Below are 16,168 nucleotides of genomic sequence, written 5' to 3'. Positions count from 1 at the left end.
GGAGAAGTCCTCGAGACAGCCAACATCCCCAACATGTATGCCCTACTGAGCCAGCAGCGCTTGAGATGGCTTGGCCATGTGAGCCGCATGGAAGATGGCAGGATCCCCAAGGACGTATTGTACAGCGAGCTCATCACTGGTATCCGACCCACTAGCCGTTCATGTCTCTGCTTTAAAGATATTTGCAAACGCGACATGAAGTCTTGCGACATTAACCACAAGTCGTGGGAGCCAGTTGGCAGTGAGCACGAGAGCTGGCAGATAGCTATAAAGGCGGGGCTGAAGAGAGGCGAGTCGAAGAGACTCAGCAGCTGGCAAGAAAAGAGACAGCAGTATAAGCAGAGAGCCAACTGTGTAACAGCCCCAACAACCAACTTCACCTGCAGCGCCTCTGGAAGAGTCTGTCACTCTAGAATTGGTCTTTATAATCACTCCTCCACACACCACTGACCACCTCTAGGTGCTTACCCATTGTCTCTCGAGACAAGGAGGCCAAAAAGGAATGGAAGGAAGGATAATGTCCAAAGACACATATTGCCCTCCTGACCTCGATAAATTGTAAATGCACCAGGGAATAGGCAGTGACTTCTTCAATGAGATTCTAAAAGGAGGGAGAAGAAGAAAAGAACTAGTTGTCATCTGAAGATGATGGGAAAATAACTAAACTAAACTACAAGACAAGCAAAACCAAGATCCTATTTTGTGAGGCAGACACACTAACTCAGGATAATTTTCTTGGCTCGCATCCATGTCAGCTTCAAAGCTTTACAGATTCATGACAACACTGCAGGTCAACTTTCTCCTCAATTAAGCATTCTTTCTCTCCATCAAGATGTAGCTTTTCTGCGCGCTGCACGTCCTTTATATTGCACAGTTGAGTTCGCTACTCATCTTCATGGGAAAGCAGTGTGGTCAATTAAACTACATGGTCCAATTCAGGATCGCTGAGTTTTCACGCAGTACATATTATCCCCAATTTGCTGTCAAAATAACAGTGAGGCTAATCGTGCTCTCTGATATTTACTAGCAAATGCTACTACAACTTCAGGCAAGGCAGATGCATGGTTAAACACAGAAATCTAAAGGTTGGTAGAACCATAGAAAAGTTACAGCACAGAAAGAGGCCATTCAGCCCATCGTGTCTGCATCAGCCGACAAATCTGGCCGCCCATTCTAGTCCCACCTTCCAGCACCTGGTCCGTAGCCTGGCATGTTACAGCATTTCAGGTGTAGGTCCTGGGACATTTTAGATGAGTTGAGGGTTTCTGCCGCCACCACCCATCTGGGCAGTGAATTCCAGACACACACCACCCTCTGGGTGAAAAAGCTTTTCATGTCCCCTCTAATGCTTCAAACAATCACCTTAAATCTGTGCCCCCTGGTAATTGACCTCTCCGTTAGGAGAAACAGATCCTTCCTGTCTACTCTATCTAGGCCCCTCATAATTTTGTACACCTCAATTAAGTCACACCTCAACCTCCTCTGTTCTAAGGAAAACAAGACAAGCCTATCCAATTTTTCCTCATAGCCGCAATTTTCAAGCCCTGGCAACATTCTTGTAAATCTCCTCTGTAACCTCTCCAGAGCAATTATGTCCTTCCTGTACTATGGTGACCAGAACCGTACACAATACTCCAGCTGTGGTCTATCCAGCGTTTTATACAGTTCCAGCATTACAACCCTGTTTTTTACAACCTCAGCCAATAAAGGAAAGCATTCCGTATGCCTTGTTCACCACTTTATCTACCTGTCCTGCCACCTTCAGGGACCTGTGGACATGCACTCCAACGTCTCTCACTTCTTCTACTCCTCTCAATGTCCTCCCATTTATTGCTATTCCCTTGCTTTGTTTGCCCTCCCCAAATGCATTACCTCACAATTCTCCGGATTGAATTCCATTTGCCACTTTTCCACCCACTCAAAACCATTGATATCATTCTGGAGTCTACAGCTATCCTCTTCATTATCAACTACATGACCAATTTTTGTGTCATCTGGAAATTTCCCAGTCATGCCTCCCACATTTAAGTCTAAATCATTAATATATACCACAAACCGCAAGGGACCCAACACTGAGTCCTGTGGAACACCACTGGAAACTGCTTTCCATTCACAAAAACATCCATCGACCATTACCCTTTGTTTCCTGTCACTGAGCCAATTTTGGATCCAACTTGTCATATTCCCCTGTATCCCATGAGCTTTTACTTTTCTGACCAGTTTGCCATGTGGGACCTTGTCAAATGTCTTACTAAAATCCATGTGGACAACATCCACTGCATTACCCTCATCAATCCTTGTTATTTACTCAAAAAATTCAATTACGTTAGTAAGACACGACCTTCCCTTACAAATCCATGCTGACTATCCCTAATTAATCCGTACCTTTCTAAGTGACAGTTTAACCTTTCAGAATTGATTCTCGTAATTTTCTCACCACCCAGGTCAGATGACTGGTCTATCCCATGCACCCTTTTTAAACAATGGTACAAAGTTTGCAGATCTCCAGTCCTCTGGTACCTCATCTGTATCCCACAAGGATTTGAAAATGATCCTCAGAGCATCCACTTCCTTTAACAGCCTGGGATACAATCCATCCAGCCCTGGCGATTTAGCCACTTTCAAGGATGTCAGACCCTCTGGTACTTCCTCTCTTATTATGCTTATTGTATCTAATATTTCACACTCCTCTTTTACTACAATGTCTGCATCAGCCCTCTCCTTTGTGAAAAGAGACCAAGTACTTATTAAGAACCCTGCCCACATCTTCTGCATCCATGCCTAAGTTACCTTGTAAACCTCTGATAGGCCCTACCCTTTCCTTAGTTATCCTCTTGCTCTTTAATGAACTGCTAAAACATCTTTGGGTTTTCCTTGATTTTACCTGCCAATAATTTTTCATGCCTTCTCTTTGCTTTCATAATTTCCTTTTTTACTTCACCCCTGCAATTTCTGTATTCCTCTAGGCTTTCTAAAGTATTAAGATTTTTATGACTGTCATAAGCTTTCTTTTGCTGCTTTATCTTCTCCTGTATGCTTCGAGATAACCAGGGGGCTCGAGATTTGGTAGTACCACCCTTTTTCTTTGTGAGGACATGTCTACACTGTGCCCGTAGAATCTCGCTTTTGAATGCCTCCCATTGGTTTGCCACTGGTTTTCCTTCAAGTAGCTGTATCCAATCCACATTTGCCAGATTACCCCTTAGCTTCGTAAAATTTGTCTTCCTCCAGTTTAGAACTTTTACTACTGTTCTTTGTCCTTTTCCATAATAATGCTAAATCTAACTGTATAATGGTCACAATCTCCAAAATGGTCACCCACTGCTACTTCATCCACTTGCCCAGCTTCATTTCCAAAGACTAAATCTAGAACTGTGCCCTCTCTCGTTGGGTTTATGAGCTGGCTAAAAAAAGTTCCCTTTTAAGCAAATCAGAATTTTGTGCCCGCTGCACCCTTTAAACTGTTTGTATCACAGCTGATATTGGGGTAGTTGAAATCACCAACTATTATGCCCTATTAATTTTGCACTCAGAAATCTGCCTACATATTTGTTCTTCTATCTCCCTCTCACTATTTGAAGGTCTACTGTACAATCCTGGTAGTGTGGCTGCCCCTTTATTTTTGAGTTCAACCTTGGAGCATCCGCGATGCTGAGGAGGTCGTGGATAGCACATTTAGCGAATTGGTCACACCGCAGATTAGGATTGCTGAGGGAGAAAGGGAATGGGTGACCAAAAGGCAGAGAAAGAGCAGGAAGGCAGCGCAGGTGTCCCCTGCGGTCATCTCCCTCCACAACAGGTATACCGTTTTGGATACTGTTGAGGGAGATGGCTCACCAGGGGAAGGCAGCAGTAGCCAGGTTCATGGCACCGTGGCTGGCTCTGCTGTTCAGAAGGGCGGGAAAAAGAGTGGAAGGGCTATAGTTATAGGGGATTCGATTGTAAGGGGAGTAGATAGGCGGTTCTGTGGTCGAAAACGAGACTCCCGAATGGTATGTTGCCTCCCAGGTGCACGGGTCAAGGATGTCTCAGCTCGGCTGCAGAACATTCTGAAGGGGGAGGGTGAACAGCCAGTTGTCATTGTGCACATAGGCACCAATGATATAGGTAAAAAACGGGATGAGGTCCTACAAGCAGAATTTAGGGAGTTAGGAGCCAAGTTAAAAAGTAGGACCTCAGAGGTAGCAATCTCAGGATTGCTACCAGTGCCACGTGATAGTCAGAGTAGAAATGAAAGAATAGTCAGGATGAATGCGTGGCTTGAGCGATGGTGCAGGAGGGAGGGGTTCAGATTTTTGGGACATTGGGACCGGTTCTGGGGGAGGTGGGACTATTACAAATTGGACGGTCTACACCTGGGCCGGACTGGAACCAATGTCCTTGGGGGTGCTTTTGCTAACGCTGTTGGGGAGGGTTTAAACTAATGTGGCAGGAGGATGGGAACCAAATGAGGTCAGTGGAGAGTAAGGATGTAGTAACTAAAGCCTGTAAGGAACTAGATAATGAAGTCAGCGTGACTAAGGGAAAGAGTAGGCAGGGAGCAGATGATGAAAGCAAAGGGACTGGTGGTCTGAGGTGTATTTGTTTTAATGCAAGAAGTGTAATAGGTAAAGCAGATGAACTTAGGGCTTGGATTAGTACCTGGGAGTATGATGTTATTGCTATTACTGAGACTTGGTTAAGGGAAGGGCATGATTGGCAACTAAATATCCCAGGATACCGATGCTTTAGGCGGGATAGAGAGGGAGGTAAAAGGGGTGGAGGAGTTGCATTACTGGTCAAAGAGGATATCACAGCTGTGCTGAAGGAAGGCACTATGGAGGACTCGAGCTGTGAGGCAATATGGGCAGAACTCAGAAATAGGAAGGGTGCGGTAACAATGTTGGGGCTGTACTACAGCCCTCCCAACAGCGAGCGTGAGATAGAGGTACAAATATGTAAACAGATTATGGAAAGCTGCAGGAGCAACAGGGTGGTGGTGATAGGAGATTTTAATTTTCCCAACATTGACTGGGATTCACTTAATGTTAGAGGTCTAGATGGAACAGAATTTGTAGGGAGCATCCAGGAGGGTTTTCTAGAGCAGTATGTAAATAGTCCAACTCGGGAAGGGGCCATACTGGACCTGGTGTTGGGGAATGAGCCTGGCCAGGTGGTTGACGTTTCAGTAGGGGACTACTTTGGGAATAGTGATCACAATTCCGTAAGTTTTAGAATACTCATGGACAAAGACGAGAGTGGTCCCAAAGGAAGAGTGCTAAATTGGGGGAAGGCCAACTATACCAAAATTCGGCAGGAGCTGGGGAATGTAGATTGGGAGCAGCTGTTTGAAGGTAAATCCACATTTGATATGTGGGAGGCTTTTAAAGAGAGGTTGATTAGCGTGCAGGAGAGACATGTTCCTGTGAAAATGAGGGGTAGAAATGGCAAGATTAGGGAACCATGGATGACAGGTGAAATTGTGAGACTAGCTAAGAGGAAAAAGGAAGCCTACATAAGGTCTAGGCGGCTGAAGAAAGACGAAGCTTTGAAAGAATATCGTGATTGTAGGCGCAATCTGAAATGAGGAATTAAGAGGGCTAAAAGGGGTCATGAAATATCTTCAGCAAACAGGGTTAAGGAAAATCCCAAAGCCTTTTATTCATATATAAGGAGCAAGAGGGTAACTAGAGAAAGGATTGGCCCACTCAAGGACAAAGGAGGAAAGTTATGCGTAGAGTCAGAGAAAATGGGTGAGATTCTAAATGAGTACTTTGCATCGGTATTCACCGAGGAGAGGGACATGACGGATGTTGAGGTTAGGGACAGATGTTTGATTACTCTAGGTCAAGTCGGCATAAGGAGGGAGGAAGTGTTGGGTATTCTAAAAGGCATTAAGGTGGACAAATCCCCAGGTCCGGATGGGATCTATCCCAGGTTACTGAGGGAAGCGAGAGAGGAAATAGTTGGGGCCTTAACAGATATCTTTGCAACATCTTTAAACACGGGTGAGGTCCCGGAGGACTGGAGAATTGCTAATGTAGTCCCCTTGTTTAAGAAGGGTAGCAGGGATAATCCAGGTAATTATAGACCGGTGAGCCTGACGTCAGTGGTAGGGAAGCTGCTGGAGAAGATACTGAGGGATAGGATCTATTCCCATCTGGAAGAAAATGGGCTTATCAGTGATAGGCAACGTGGTTTTGTGCAGGGAAGGTCATGTCTTACCAACTTAATAGAATTCTTTGAGGAAGTGACAAAGTTGATTGATGAGGGAAGGGCTGGAGATGTCATATACATGGACTTCAGTAAGGCATTTGATAAGGTTCCCCATGGTAGGCTGATGGAGAAAGTGAAGGCACATGGGGTCCAAGGTGTACTAGCTAGATGGATAAAGAACTGGCTGGGCAACAGGAGACAAAGGGTAGCAGTGGAAGGGAGTTTCTCAAAATGGAGACGTGTGACCAGTGGTGTTCCACAGGGATCCGTGCTGGGACCACTGTTGTTTGTGATATACATAAATGATTTGGAGGAAAGTATAGGTGGTCTGATTAGCAAGTTTGCAGACGACACTAAGATTGGTGGAGTAGCAGATAGTGAAGGGGACTGTCAGAGAATGCAGCAGAATATAGATAGACTGGAGAGTTGGGCAGAGAAATGGCAGATGGAGTTCAATCAGGGCAAATGTGAGGTGATGCATTTTGGAAGATCCAATTCAAGAGTGAACTATACAGTAAATGGAAAAGTCCTGGGGAAAATTGATGTACAGAGAGATTTGGGTGTTCAGGTCCATTGTTCCCTGAAGGTGGCAACGCAGGTCAATCGAGTGGTCAAGAAGGCATACGGCATGCTTTCCTTCATCGGACGGGGTATTGAGTACAAGAGTTGGCAGGTCATGTTACAGTTGTATAGGACTTTGGTTCGGCCACATTTGGAATACTGCGTGCAGTTCTGGTCGCCACATTACCAAAAGGATGTAGATGCTTTGGAGAGGGTGCAGAGGAGGTTCACCAGGATGTTGCCTGGTATGGAGGGCGCTGGCTATGAAGAGAGGTTGAGTCGATTAGGATTATTTTCATTAGAAAGACGGAGGTTGAGGGGGGACCTGATTGAGGTGTACAAAATCATGAGAGGTATAGACAGGGTGGATAGCAAGAAGCTTTTTCCCAGAGTGGGGGATTCAATTACAAGGGGACACGAGTTCAAAGTGAAAGGGGAAAAGTTTAGGGGGATATGCGTGGAAAGTTCTTTACGCAGAGGGTGGTGGGTGCATGGAACGCATTGCCAGCGGAGGTGGTAGACGCGGGCACGATAGCGTCTTTTAAGATGTATCTAGACAGATACATGAATGGGCAGGAAGTAAAGAGATACAGACCCTTCGAAAATAGACGACAGGTTTAGATAGAGGATTTGGAGCGGCGTAGGCTTGGAGGGCCGAAGGGCCTGTTCCTGTGCTGTAAATTTCTTTGTTCTTTGTAACCAATACTGCCTCATTTGATGATTCATTGAGCAGATTATCCCTCCTCACAGCTGTAATTGATTCTTTAACCAATAATGCTATACCCCCTCCCCTTTTATCTGCCTCTCCATCCAGCCTGAAGACTCTATATCCAGGGATGTTGAGCTGCCATTTTTGCCCCTCTTTAAGCCAGGTTTCCGTTATAGTAATGATATCATGCTGCCATGTGTCTATCCGTGCCCTCAGCTCATCAGCTTTATTTGCTATACTCCTTGCATTTAAATAAATACTTTTAACACTGCCAAATTCCTGTACTGTACAATTTTTAACCTTTGCTTCTTCTGTCTTTCAAAGTCACTCACTAATTTTCTGCCTCCTGTTCCCTGCTCTGAATTTGTCCTATCTGAAACTGCCCACAGGTTCCCATTCCCTGCCAATCTAGTTCAAACCATCTCCAACAGCAATAGCAAACCTTCCTGCAAGGATATTCGTCTCGGTCCTGTTCAGGTGCAGACCGTCGGGCTTGTACAAGTCCCACCTTCCCCAAAACTGGTCCCAATGCCCCAGAAATCTGAAGCCCTCCCTCCTGCACCATCCCTCCAGCCACACATTCATCTGTTGTATTCTCCTATTTCTTACTCACCAGCACGTGGCCTTGGGAGTAAACCGGAGATTACTACCTTTGAGGTCCTGCTTGCTAATCCTTTTCCGAACTCCCTAAACTCAGCCTGCAGGAGCTCATCCCTTTTTCTACCTATATCGTTGGTACCAATGTGGACCACGACCTCTGACTGTGCACCCTCACCCTCCAGAATGCTCTGGTGGTTGAGACCCTGCAAATCAAGTAAACTGCATCTCACTGTGTAACTCACCATTCAAATGTATTGAATGGCATGAGGTTGCTATATTTGTACAATAGCTCTAACTTAAACTCACAGAAAAGTTAGAGTTGGTCTGAAGTAATGCAAGCAGCCTGATTTGGAGCCCTTTAATTCAGCCTGGATTAGCTGTCAGAAATTCTTTTAATTATTTGCTAAGTGCTAATTATTGCCAATCCTATAGCAGGAATGATCAGTAAGTTCGCAGATGAAACAACAATTGGTGGTGTCGTAAATTGGGAGAAGGAAAGCCTTAGATTAAAGGACGATATAGATTGGCGGAGCAATGGCAAATGGAATTTAATCCTGAGAAGTGTGAGGTGATGCATTTTGGGAGGACTAACAAGGCAAGGGACTATACAATGGATGGTAAGTAGAGAGAGTCAGAGGGAACTTGGTGTACTTGTCCATAGATCACTGAAGGCAACAACATAAGGTGGTTAGGAAGGCATATGGGACACTTGCCTTTATTAGCCAAGGCACAGAATATAAGAGCAGGGAGGTTATGATGGAGCTGTATAAAATGATAGTTAGGCCACAGCTGGAGTACTGTGTACAGTTCTGGGCACCACACTACAGGAAGGATGTGATTCCACTGGAGAGGGTGCAGAGGAGATTCACCAGGATGTTGCTTGAGCTGGAGCATTTCACCTATGAAGAGAGACTGGATAGGCTAGGGTTGTTTTCATTAGAGCAGAGAAGGCTGAGGGGGGGACATGATTGAGGTATACAAAATTATATGGGGCATTGATAGGATAGATAGGAAGAAGCTTTTTCCCTTAGCGGAGGGGTCAATAACCAGGGAGTATAAATTTAAGGTAAGAGGCAGGAGGTTTAGAGTGGATTGGAGGAAAACAATTTTCACCCAGAGTGTGGTTGGAATCTGGAACGCACTGTCTGAAGAGGTGGTAGAGGCAGGAACCCTCAACATTTAAGAAGTCTTTAGATGAGCACGTGAAACACCATAGTATATAATGCTATGGGCCAAGTGCTGGAAAATGGGAACACAATAGTTAGGTGCTTGATGGCCGGCACAGACACGATGGGCAGAAGGACCTGTTTTAGTGCTGTATAACTCTACGACTCTATCACCTCTCTGGCACTGAAAACGAACAACCGCAAGTGTGGAGTCTCATCGTTACAAGTTTTAACCGCTTTTGGATATTTGAAAAAAAAGTTTTATTTTCTGTCTCTCAATTCAACTTTTCATTGCCTCTATTTCTCTTCCTATACCTGATATGGCATCAACTTCAATTCTAATTTCCACTTCTTTCTTGGTCCTTGCACTGTTGATTTCACAATCCTCCAAACTGATTGGTTGCAGAGATACATAGTTGCTTGCCCTGATCACACAAGTCCCAGATGCCCTGTTCCCTCATTACAATGTTATCAGCTCCCACTTGCAGCAATTTGCTCTGCAAAATATCATGATTAAAGAGGCAAGTGCAAGTCTAACTGATGAACTAAATCGATACTTTTAAAAAGCATGATTAAATGTTTCAATCAGTACACAGAGAATAAAGCATATTACTAATAAAGTTTCATTGCATCAGTAAAGTCACTCCATTCAGGTACATAATAAAAAGGACAATCCACAACCATCAGTTAAAATTTTTTTAAAAGATGTATGTATTGGGCCTTATTCTCCTCTGCTAAAACAACCAATTATGCCAGGATCATTCTGAAGAGCAAAGGCAATATAGCCAACAACCACCCTTACTCCCCACCACCCTCCTCTACAACAACAACTGCAAGGAGCTCGTGAACTTCTTTCACGCGATGGCTATCATCCTTCCCCGACAAGCCAAACCTCCCGCAGGGTCCCCCCAACCCACATCACTCGAGTTTCTCTCATATCTACCCTCATGCCCTCTCCTGGCTCATATTATTTATGAGATCCACTTCCTGCTCCCTCGACCTCATTCCAAGTAAACTGCTAACCACCCAAATTCCCTTCCTGAACCCTATCCTCTCTCATCAGGCACTGTCCTCCTACTTTTCAAAACCATTCCATCTTGCCTTGAATTTCTCTGCAGATTTCAACTCCTGCCACAGCCCTAACCAAGAGTATGACGGCATCCTCGGTGACTGTGACCTTGGTGCATTATCCCTTCTTCACTTAGGAACCTAGGAGCAGGAGTAGGCCATTCAGCCCATCGAGCCCCCGCCATTCAATTTGATCATGGCTGATCATCCACTTCAATGCCTTTTTCCCCCCACACTATCCTCATATCCCTTTATGTCATTTGTATTTAGAAATCTGTCACTCTCTGCTTTAAACATACTCAATGACTGAGCTTCCACAACCCTCTGGGGTAGAGAATTCCAAAGATTCACAACCCTCTGAGTAAAGAAATTTCTCCTCATCTCTGTCCCAAGTGGCTTCCCCTTATTTTGAAATTGCGTCCCCTGGTTCTAGACTCCTGTCTATCCCTTTAAGTATTTTGAAGGTTTCAATAAGATCACCGCTCATTCTTCAAAACTCTAGAGAATACACACCCAGTTTCCCCAATCTCTCTTCATAGGACAGCCCCGACATCCCAGGAACAAGTCTGGTGAACCTTCGTAGCACTCCCTCTATGGCAATGATATCATTCCTTAGGTAAGTGAACCAAAACTGCACACAGTACTCCAGGTGCGGTCTAACCAAGGTTCTGTATAATTGAAGCAAGACGTCACTACTTCGGTACTCAAATCCTCTCGTGATAAAGGCTAACATACGATTAGCCTTTCTAATTGCTTGCTCCACAGCCTTTGAGACAGTCGATCGCACCATCCTCCAATCTCTCTCCTCCGTTGTCCAGCTCAGTGGGATGACTCTTGATTGGTTCCACTCTTACCCATTTGATTAAAGTCAGACCACCTCCAGCCATAGCTGCTCTTCCCACCCTCACACCATTACCTCCAGACTCCCACAAAAATCCATGCTTAAAGGGACCTGGGTCTATATGTGCATAAATAATTGAAGGTGGCAGGACAGGTTGAGAGAGCAGTTAATAGAGCATACACCATCCTAGGATTCATTAATAGAGGCATAGAGCACAAAAGCAAGGCAGTTATGTTAAATTTGTGTAAAATACTGGCTCAGCCTCAACTGAAGTATTGTGTCGAGTTCTGGGCACTACACATTAGGAAAGATGTGAAGGCATTAGAGACAGTGCAAAAATATTTCACGAGAATGGTTCCAAGGATGAGGAATTTCAGTTAAATGGATAGATTGGTGAAGCTGGGGCTGTTGTCCTTGGAGAAGAGACAGTGGCATAGTGGTAATGTCAATGAACTAACAACCAGACACTCAGACCAATGCCCTGGGGACACGGGCTCAAATCCCACCATGACAACTGGTGGAATTCAAATTCAATAAATAAGTTCAATTAATTAATAATAAAAAATTTGGAATTGAAAGCTGGTCTCAGTAACAGAAACTATCGATTGGAAGGTTCAATAACAAGAGGACACAGATTTAAAGGTAATTGGCAAAGGCAGTGGTGACACAAGGAAAAACGTTTTCATGGAACAAAGAAATGGCTGACCAACTAAATGCACACTTTGGTTCTGCCTTCACAAAGGAGGACACAAATATCATACCAGAAATTTTGGGGAACACAGGGCTTCGTGAGAGAGAGGAACTGAAGGAAATCAGCATTAGTAGAGAAATGGTGTTGGGGAAATTGATGGGATTGAAGGCTGATAAATCCCCAGGGCCTGATGGTGTGCATCCCAGAGTACTTAAGGAAGTGGCCCTAGAAATAGTGGATGCATTGGTGGTCATCTTCCAAGATTCTATAGACGCTGGAACATTTCCTGCAGATTGGAGGGTAGCTAATGTAACCCCACTATTTAAAAAGGGAGGTAGAGAGAAAACAGGGAATTATAGACCAGTCAGCCTGACGTCGGTAGTGGGGAAAATTCTAGAGTCCATTATCAAATATTTCATAGCAGAGCACTTGGAGAACAGTGGTAGAATTGGGCAGAGTCAGCATGGTTTACATAAGGAAAATCATGCTTGACAAATCTACTAGAATTCTTCGAGGATGTAACTAGTAGAGTTGATGAGGGGGAGCCAGTAGATGTGGTTTATTTGGACTTTCAGAAGGCTTTCGACAAAGTCCCACGTCAGAGATTAGTGTGTAAAATTAAAGTGCATGGGATTGGGGGTAGTGTATTGCAATGGATAGAAAATTGGTTTGACGACAGGAAACAAAGAGTAGGGATAAATAGGTACTTTTCCAAATGGAAGGCAGTGATTAGTGGGGTACCGCAGGGATCGGTGCTAGGACCCCAGCTATTCACAATATTAATGATTTAGATCAGAGAACTAAATGTAACATCTCCAAATTTGCAGATGACACAAAACTGGGTGGGAGGGTGAGTTGTGAGGAGGATGCAGAGAGGCTTCAGGGTGATTTGGACAAGTTGAGTGAGTGGGCTAATGCATGGCAGATGCAGTATAATGTGGATAAATGTGAGGCTATCCACTTTGGTAGCAAAAACAAGGCGGCAAATTATCTGAACGGCTATAAACAGAGAGGGGAATATGCAGCAAGACCTGGGTGTTCTCGTACACCAGTCGCTGAAGGTAAGCATGCAGGTCCAACAGGTAGTAAAAAAGGCAAATGGTATGTTGGCCTCCATAGCAAGAGGATTCAAGTACAGGAGCAGGGATGTCTTGCTGCAATTAAACAGGGCCTTGGTGAGGCCACACCTAGAATATTGTGTGTAGTTTTGGTCTCCTTATCTGAGGAAGGATGCTCTTGCTATAGAGGGAGCGCAGCGAAGGTTTACCCGATTGATTCCTGGGATGGCGGGACTGACGTATGAGGAGAGATCGAGTCGGTTAAGATTATATTCGCTGGAGTTCAGAAGAGTGAGTGGGGGTGGGGGGGGGGGGGGGGGATCTCATAGGAACCTATAAAATTCTAACAGGACTTGACAGGGTAGATGCAGGAAGGATGTTCCCGATGGTGGGGGAGTCCAGAACCAGGGGTCATAGTCTAAGGATACAGGGTAAACCTTTCAGGACTGAGATGAGGAGAAATTTCTTCACCCAGAGAATGGTGAGCCTGTGGAATTCACTACCACAGAAAGCAGTGGAGGCCAAAGCATTGTATGTTTTCAAGAAGGAGTTAGATATAGTTCTTGGGTCTAAAGGGATCAAAGGGTATGGGGCGAAAGCGGGAACAGGTTACCGAGTTGGATGATCAGCCATGATCATAATGAATGGCGGAGCAGGCTTGAAGGGCCGAATGGCCTGCTCCTGCTTCTATTTTCCATGTAACAAGTGGTTAAGATCTGGAATGCACTGACTGAGTGTGGTGGAGGCAGGTTCAATTGAGGCATTCAAGAGGGAATTGGATTGTTATCTGAAAAGGAAGAATGTGCAGGGCAACGGGGAGAAGGCGAGAGAGTAGCATTAGGTAAATTGCTCTTTCGGAAAGCCATTGCAGACACAGCAGGCCAGATGGCCTCCTTCTGTGTTGTAACAATTCTGTACAATCAGCCTCCTCTTTATCTACATGCTGCCCCTTTGGCAATATCATCAACAGACACAAGGTCATCTTCCACAAGTATGCGATAACACCAAGCTGTATCATTTCTGTTCCTGACACCCAGCAGTTGTTGCTTCCATCTAAACACTATAAAGGCTAAAATCACTGTCTTTGTTCTCTGCCACAAACTCCATAATGTTTACAACAATTAATACTCACTCACAACAAAAAAATAAATCACCTGCAGTTTTGTATTTCATGCAGTCGTTCAACAGTTTCATCTATTCTTGAGAAATGGTATAATTTTACATAATGCTGTAAAGCACTAGACCTCTTTTGTACCAATAGTGGCATCACAGATTTTTAGTACGTTCTCATTCTTCACTGAAACTCCCATACTTGAGTTTCTGATCTCCAGGCCTGGGGAAGCTGTACTCAAAGGTTTGGAGAAAAGAGGAGAGAATATATCTTTTAAAAAACAGGTCCAAGTCCACCACTGGACCTACGACAAGAACATTATGCGTTGAATTACACTACAAAATTTCCTTCCTGCCACACCATTCCCACAAGGCACAAAGTACAATTTTCAAGACTGAGATCAATAGATTTCTAATAAGTAAAGGCGTTAAAATGATAAAGCAAAGGCAGGTAAATAGAGTTGGAAAAACAGATCAGCCATGATTTTAATTGAATGACAGAGCAGGTGGTGAATGGCCTATTCCTATTCAGGGTGAAATCAGGAATCCACATCTAATGGTCTATGTCACAGCAAATATAACAAAGAACATTCTTGTGAACTCCCCAGTGATGGACTCAGTAATGGAGTTGGCAGAAATGCCTCAAGCAGACAGCAACAACCTCACTCAACCTCTCAAACCTGTAACATTCTCCCATTCAAATTGGTCCAGCATTGCCCCAACTCAACCAGTCCAGTTACTAGCAAAAAGCAGTTAGACTCGAGCTAGGTACCATTCACGAGACTGGAGACAGTTATCATTCATTTAGTAGACACAGATAGTTTATCATCCGTCATCAGAGGGAAAACCAGAGGAAAAACTCCTGACACGCCTGGTAAGAACAGGACACTAACCTGAAGCGACTGCCTGGCCTCCCCGCCCCTTGCCTGCCCGTTGACAAAAGACCAAACAAATAAAATAGGCGATCTCTTTAAGGCGTTTAAGAGTCATTAACACCTGATGCAACTAACCGCCCACCTTCACACCGACGGGGTAGTGAGGAGATCGGAACACCGTCTGCCTGCGAACAGCAGCCAACACAGGTTCCGCTGAAGAAACGATGACAACGGGCACCCCGGTAACGGCGCCAACGTTCAAACTCCCACCCGCCACCGGATGTCGCCGCCTTTCAGGTCGCCGCCTCATGACGCACTACCGCCAACAGTCGCTCGTCGTCGCCATAGAGACCGGCGACTCTCTGCGAAGGGACCAGGAGGCCACTCTGATCCCCATCACTCACAGAGCAGGTCAGGTCAGGTAATGATTAACTTCTGGCTGCTGTTGTACCAGGCCAGCTTCTTGTTTTGGAACATTAATTTTCTCTTTGAAGGCATCACAAAAAAAAGCTAGAAATTCTGAGCTGCTAAGTCAACATTTGTAGAGAGAACAGACAAGTTATAGAATGATATCGAAATCAGACAAACTATAGAATGATGCACAGAATGACACACATTGGAGCACAGAAACTGGCCATTCAGCCCAACCCTGCCTTGTCACCTGAAACTTTCTGGTTTGGGGGTTTCAGATGTCAGGAACAGAAATAATAGAGCTTGGTGTTGTTGCATACATGTGGAAGCTGACCTTGTGTCTGTGGATGATATTGCCAAGGGGGCAGCATGTAGATAAGCACATTCTTTTGTACGTTTTCCCAAAGAACTATTATTTCACCCATTTTATTTTTGATCTACCTTATCACTTGGAGTCATGATGAAAAGGCATTCAATTTAAACAGACACTTGTCAAGGATTAAAATAATCACATTTTAATTAGTTGACCAAGAATTGGTTGCTTGTGTGATACTTTTTTGGAGGGGGAAATCTCCCTTTCTTGAGCCTTAAATTATGATAGACTGGATCAAAGCAGCCTTCCTCCAGACATTCCTAAATATTCCTTTTCTATGAAAATAGGATGGCAACCCTGTTAGCCTCAACAGGACTGTGTCCATCTACATCAGGTGGCCAATTGGAACCATCCACAAGTTGTAAGTTGTTCATCCCATCTCGGATCATTTGCTCATCCCATCTCGGATCATTTGCTCATTCTCCTAGAATTACAGTATTAAATTCTTCTGTTTTTTTCCAGAATGCATCAGTGTGTTTTAAAAGACTATAAGGTGATGTTTCCTACAAG

General features: G+C 44.5%; 1 protein-coding gene across 6 annotated transcripts in view; it reads right to left on the bottom strand.

Moving 5' to 3' along the window:
• Nucleotides 1-15,142, bottom strand: part of cep112 (centrosomal protein 112) — a 669,222-nt gene extending 654,080 nt beyond the window's left edge. For 5 of the 6 annotated variants that reach the window (XM_068058509.1, XM_068058505.1, XM_068058504.1 and 2 more), the window contains exon 1: nt 15,017-15,142. The gene's annotated coding sequence lies outside the window, so the exon portion shown is untranslated. Of the gene's footprint in view, nt 1-14,892; nt 14,969-15,016 lie in introns of those variants that run through there. The other variant, XM_068058506.1, reaches the window with a different exon arrangement.
• Between the last annotated feature and the right edge of the window lie 1,026 nt (nt 15,143-16,168).

This window comes from Heterodontus francisci, chromosome 26 (genome assembly GCF_036365525.1).
Source record: "Heterodontus francisci isolate sHetFra1 chromosome 26, sHetFra1.hap1, whole genome shotgun sequence".
In the NCBI taxonomy this organism is placed as follows: Eukaryota; Metazoa; Chordata; class Chondrichthyes; order Heterodontiformes; family Heterodontidae; genus Heterodontus; species Heterodontus francisci.
This window is presented reverse-complemented; position numbering and strand designations above follow the sequence as displayed.